Here is a 6643-nt window from a genome sequence, read left to right as displayed (position 1 = left end):
TTTTCCTTTCAATTGAAATCTTACAAGAAAATTGCTATGGCAACTTAGGGACACTGGAGGAAACATCTAGCTTTCAGGTTATTGGTGTCACATGTAAGATGCTCTCTGTCTGAATTTACATAGACCTCTGGAAAGCAGGAAGGCTGAATCTTTGTAGAATCCACTCCTTTATGCCAAATGTGCCCCTAGAACCTGCAAGCCAACTCCCAGTGCCACCAACACTTTGTGTTCCAGCCCAGTATCCACATAGCTCTCATCCGAGGTTCCAGAATATTGGCACAGTTGCCTAGGTTCAAAGCAAAAGACGCTCCCTACCTCTCAACCTCCCAGTTTCAGGAAACTCAGTTCTTCCTTTAGTTTGACTTCCCCTGGTCTTCCTCATGTTCTAAACTTCTAGCTTTGGAGCAACAGAGGTATCAGCCCCTAGCTTAACATACAAAAGCCCTCTTAAGGTTCCTCCATATTAAAGGCAGCTAGTATTCAGGACAATAAGTTCTATAAAACCTCAAAGAATCTCTCCCTCTTCCTCAGCGAACTTATAGCCAAGTAAGTCTAACATGGTTCATTGCTCAGGCAGGTTATCTTGTTCCCCTTGATAAAGTGTCCACCTTGTGCCTGCTGACCACACTCTCCTTAGACACTGGCCTGGGTTGTGCCTGATGGTCACTCACTTCCAATGGGTTTTCTTTGCCGATGCCACATTTTTACTTTCAAAGGCATGCGCACAATGCTGCACTCCTAGCATCTCACGCCTCATTTCTCACCACTGACTCCTCTTACCAGCCTCCCTTGAATGCTTGCACCCTTAAACCTCCAATCACTTTCTAGAATCCTTGGAAGATCTCCCTTTTTGTTCTTCATTCTCCTGCCATTCTTTTCACTGTTGAACCCCCCGCCCCCACAAATTACCTGAAGAATAAAAGGGGGTTTCAGCCAATACACCAGGATTAGGAAAATGAAATAAAAATACATGTTGAAGTACTAAACCTCTTGCCCCCTCATCCCTCCCCAAAAGAAACATGAAACAAATACTCTAACTTATCCATGCCAGTGACAGAATCAAAAAATCCATCTTCAAGTTTCTGCCAAAACTTCCTACACCTATTTACAACTTCAAGCCCTTCCTAATTAAACCTGTTTTTCTCAGTAGTAGCTAAGCAAAGGAACATGGCTTCTTACTTAATTTCACTATGAAAATAATATTCATTTTACCAAAGAAATGCTTCCACTTAATTCATTGAAAAGCTATACTGTAGGACTTCGTGGAATAGATCACAGACCTAACCACCACTTATAGCATTATTTCTCTGACACAGTGAGTTCTCAGCTTCCACTTAGAAAAAAACTTGAGCAATGTAACCCACAGGTGACTCTGAACATGCCAAGTCAGGTGATAAAAGCAAAATTTCATAAACCCAGTATAAAAAACATTTAAGGTTTCTGGAACTACTTCATTTATTTCAGCATAACTGTTTTATTTCAAATATTGGAGAATTACACAGTGACTTTCTTCCCCATAACTCTTTTACTTACAGGGCAAATATTTATTGAGCACATATTTAAGTTTCCCAGAACTAAATAAACAAGCTGGACAAAACCCTAGTGTTTTATAAACCATTTTCCCTTCTTCTTTCTTGTTTTTATGTCCAAGGTTGCTAAACAATAAAAGTAGAATATTTAGCTATTCTTAGATTGAGTTCATAAAAAGAAGTTCACCATACAAATATTCCCACATTTTTAAAGCTTTTAAAAAATAATATAAATTCATTTTCACATCTCTCATGCCTAGAACATGCATGCCACACAGTAGGAATGCAATAAATATTTGAGAATGTAAAATTATCCCTCTAGAATCCTTTTAGATATAGCCCTGCCTAAGGGGGAAAAAGATAATTCAAAATCTCTTCCAATCCTTAGATTATATTCTCTCAGCAGTGTCGTGGTATTCCACTTTCCGTTTTTCCCACACTCTCCCAAGCCCAAATCCCTAAAAGGCTGAATTCAAGAAGGCAGGACTGGACAAATCAAATGCCTCATTAAGAATGCCTGAAGAAATATGCCTAAAGATGAAATTATAGCTCTTAGACCAGTACTCAAAACCCTGGAATAAAAGAAAAGAGAGAAGGAGGGAGTGGGGGCCAAATTATGCAATTTGACCATGGTTACTTATCCAGCAAATGTTTCTGAAAGCTACTAACTACTAATTGTGGTAAAGGTTTTTAAGCCGAGAATCAGTGAGTGGCTCTCTCTTTCCCTGACTCTCTGTAATTCATGTGCAGTTTGGGGATGGCACTCTGTCTTAAATACAATAATATTTTAGAAGAATTTGAACACTCTAAGTTAACAGGTATGCCAATTTGGAGCCATAAAAGAGATGCAACTCCAGAGATTTCAAGTAATTTAATAAGGCGTAACCATTTCTCTAAAGTTCTATTTTTTTCATCAGCCTAAAAAGCTCTGCCATGTGGCCTAATTCAGGGCTGCAGGTAGGAGAAATTACTGACTTCATTATGCCTTCCTGGTTCTCTTCAGTAAAAGTGTTTGGCACCAGGCATTCTCCTTCTAGGAGGCTCTGTGGAAAGATTTTGCCCTGACAGAACTCCTTTGGCTTCTTGTGAAAAGCAGCTGAGGGGAGGAGGTTATGTTCTTTTGTGGGCCAGGCTCAGAGGTTTGTGCCCCCCTCTTTGCCTTAGAAAAGGCCCACAGTGGGGCCCAGTCACACCTGAGTCATAATGGCCCTTGGGCCACTGAACATCATTCAGGGTTTGCTGAAGAGAGATTAATGTTTGTTATTATTGCCCTAATGGCATTACCATTATTGTTGTTATTATCCATTGATCATTAGAAATAAGCACCCTTGGTTTTTTGAAACATTCCACTGTTTTCCCTCCAGTGTGCAGAATAGCCAGTCGCTTTTCTACAAGGGAACAAAGAGTAAAAGTGAAATCATCCCTTTTCCATGAATTTTTTTGGTGCCACTGGACTTGTGTTTTTATTTGCTAAGGTAGATAAAAAAGGAGGAAAGAATGGCATATTGGCTAGAGTGAAACTGGTTTCTCTGTGAGCTTACGCCCCCTAATCTTAGTGGCTCAATGCAATGCAAATTTGTTTCTCAGGCATCTAAAGCCTAAACTAGGCATTACCTATAGGCAGATAGCATCCTTCTAAGCACTAACCAAGGGACTCAAGTATCCCTCATTTGAAGGCCCCCAAGTTCATGGTGCTGGTTGACTGTATTCCAGCTAGGTGAATGGGAGAAAGACCACCCACAGGAGGCCTCAAAGCAGCATACATTACTTGTACTCAAAAGCCATTGGTCATCCTTAATGGCAAGGGAGTCTGGGAAATTCAGCCTAGTGAGTCGTGAAGATAGGATTAGAACCAGAGCAACCCTACTTCAGAGATATGGTCATCAAGTATCAGGATGGTGGGTCAACACATATAGTGGCTCACATGTGGAGTCTAAGAACAATGAACTCACAGAAACTTCAGTAGAAAATTTCAGTAGATAATTCTACTCATAGAGAATAGAGTGGTGGTTTCCAGGGGCGGGGGGGTGGGGGAAATGGGGAGATATTGCCAAAGGGAGCAAATTTTCAGGTAGAAGATGAATAAGTTCTGGGAACCTAATGTACAGCTTGGGGACTATAGTTACAATCGTATTGGGTATTTGAAAGTTGCTGTGACATTTGAGCTTTAACATTCTCACCATAATAACAGCAATAAAAATTACATAGTGATTATGTAAAGAATGTGTTAATGTTATTGTGATACATACATGGATCAAATCATCACACTGTACATTTTAAATTTACGTAGTGTTATATGTCAGTCATATCTCAATAAACTTGAGGGGGAAAAGCACATTGAAAGTTCTAGGTGACCTACTCTGAGAAGGTGACATTTGTGTGGATAGATAACAGTGGGAGCAAACATAAAAACTCTTTGCAATTGGACATTCCTATAGTTTTTTAGCTCCTTCCTGTTTCAGTGAAGTCAGTAAGAGCTCTTGAAGCAACTTTCACATTTCTATAAGTAAATGGTACAGTGCTAGACACAGGGCAGTCAATGCCAATGTCTTTTTTAGCTGGGCTATTGGATTTATTTTTTCTTAATTTATATACATATATATATATTCAAAAATATGTTATAAAGACATGTATGCTCTTTTTTGGATTATTTTCCCTTGTAGCTTATTAAAAAACATTGAATATATTTCCCTGTCTATACAACAGGTCCTTGTTGGTTGTCTATTTTCTGATAGTATTGTGTATATGTTAATTTCAGTCTCCTAATTTATCCCTCCTTCCCTTTCCCTGTTGGTAATCATAAATTTGTTTTCTATGCCTGTGAGTCTATTTCTATTTTGTAAACAAGTTCATTTGTACCTTTTTAAAATCTTCAGTATCCAATCTGAGGTAGGCATCTGGCTATCTGGGTTCTGCTTGCTCTAGGGGAACATAGGGAGATAAGCTCTTCCAAATACATATTTTTATCCAATTACCTTCTGTTTTCAGCCCCACAATATCTGTCGCTATAGGGACACACCTCTGAGCTTGTAGTGCACATCATCTCTCCCCTTTTCCGTATTTCTCTTTGGAAAAGCTCCAACCTGTGTTTTATCCTCACCCTACTTCATCAATTCCCACACTTCCATATGCTTTCTATCTCCAGAATTTTTATTAAACTCTCTTAAATGAAAATTTCTCCACCCCCCTCTTTCTTGCGAATTTAGAAAATATTTTTAATTTCTTGAAAGGCTTTTTTAAAAATAGATTAATTGGCTTAATATTTGAAAAGTCAAATAAAGTAGATCTGAGTTAGAACTCAGGTCTATCTAATATTATGAAAAAATTAAATGTGCAAAAAATAGAAACACTCCCATGTAGCCATTACCCAGATTTAATAATTATCAAGATTTGAGATATTTTCTCCTTAATGAAGTATTTTAAGGCAATTCCAGACATTGTGTCATTTTGTCCCTAATAGTGCAATTTTTATCACTAAAAATTAAAACATATTCCTATGTCATAAATATCATAAAACTAAACATATTTCTCTGGAATCATCTAATGTTTAAGTTCAATTTTCATGATTATTTCAAAATGTATCCATAATTTTTCAAAACATGAAGAAAATTTTCTATTTTTTAACAAAGCAAGTATAGCAATGATACCAAAGGCAATGAGGATGCCCAATAAAAGAAAATTTATAGGTCAGTATCGCTTACGAATATCAACTGGCAAAGAATGTAATGCAAACATGAACCATAAGAAAATTGAAGTGGGGAGTTCCCTTCATGGCTCAGTGGTTAACAAACCCAACTAGGATCCACGAGAACGTGGGTTCAATCCCTGGCATTGCTTAATGGGTTAAGGATCTGGTGTTGCCATGAGCTGTGGTGTAGGTCTCAGACATAGCTCAAATTCAGCATTGCTGTGGCTGTGGCATAGGCTGGCGGCTGCAGCTCCAATTCAACCCCTAGCCTGGGAACCTCCATATGCTACAGTGTGGCCCTAAAAAGAAAAGAAAAGAAAAGAAACTGAACTGGCTATGTTAACAATCAGACAAAGCAAACTTTAATACAAAGAAGTCATTATAAAGAAAGATATTTTATAATAATAAAAAATCAATTCACTGAAAAGATACAACAATTTAAAAAGTAGATACTCGAATATAAAGCCCCCAAATATATGAAGCAAAAAAAAGAATTGAAAGAAAAAATAGACAATTTAGCAAAAATAGCTTGAGATGCCAATACCTTCTTTCAATAATGGATAGATCAACTAGACAGAAAAACAAGAAAGCAGAAGCCTTGAACTACTATAAATCAGATATCTAAAAAACATCCATAAATCACTTCACCCACTAACAGCAAAAATTACTTTCTTCTCAGGTGCACCTGAAACATTTTCCAAGACAGACCGTATTCTAGGCCATAAAACAAGCCTCAATAAATTTAAAATTATTTAAAATACGTAAGTATGTTCCTCAAGCACAATGAAAAGAATAACAGAAATTAATCAATGACAGATAAATTGGGAAATTCACAAATATGTGGAAATGGAAACACAAACTCATAAAAAATGGATCAGGAAAGACATCACAAAGAAAATTTTAAAATATTTTGAATGGATGAAAGTTAAAATATAATATAACAAAACATATGGAATGCATGAGGGAAACTGATAGTGGAAAATATAATATTAAAAAAGAAGAGAGATTCAAATAAATAACATAATCTTCCACTTCAAGACACTAGAAAAAAGAAAAAATTAAACCTAAAGCAAGTAGAAGAAAGGAAATGAAGATTAGAAAGGAAATTAATGAAATAAAAACCAAAAAACAGTTGAAAAAATCAGTGATATCCAAAATTACTTCTTTGAAAAAATCAACAAAATTAACAGAACTTTAGCTAAAGTGACCAAGAGAAAAAGAAATATGATTAAAATGAAAAAAAAATAAAACAGGAAAGAGGGGATCACTACCTATCTTACACAAATAAAAGTGGTTATTAATGTATGCTGTAAACAATTAGATACTAACTAATTGGATAATCTAGAAGAAATGGATAAATTCTTCAAAAAATAGAAACTACTGAAATTTATTCAAGAAGAAATTTTAAAATATGAAGCAATCGACA

The sequence above is a fragment of the Sus scrofa genome, chromosome 13, assembly GCF_054392235.1.
Source record: "Sus scrofa isolate SSC_HxYL_T2T_F1_AM1 chromosome 13, Sscrofa_HxYL_maternal_Yorkshire_Landrace_v2.0, whole genome shotgun sequence".
Lineage (NCBI taxonomy): Eukaryota > Metazoa > Chordata > Mammalia > Artiodactyla > Suidae > Sus > Sus scrofa.
This window is presented reverse-complemented; position numbering follows the sequence as displayed.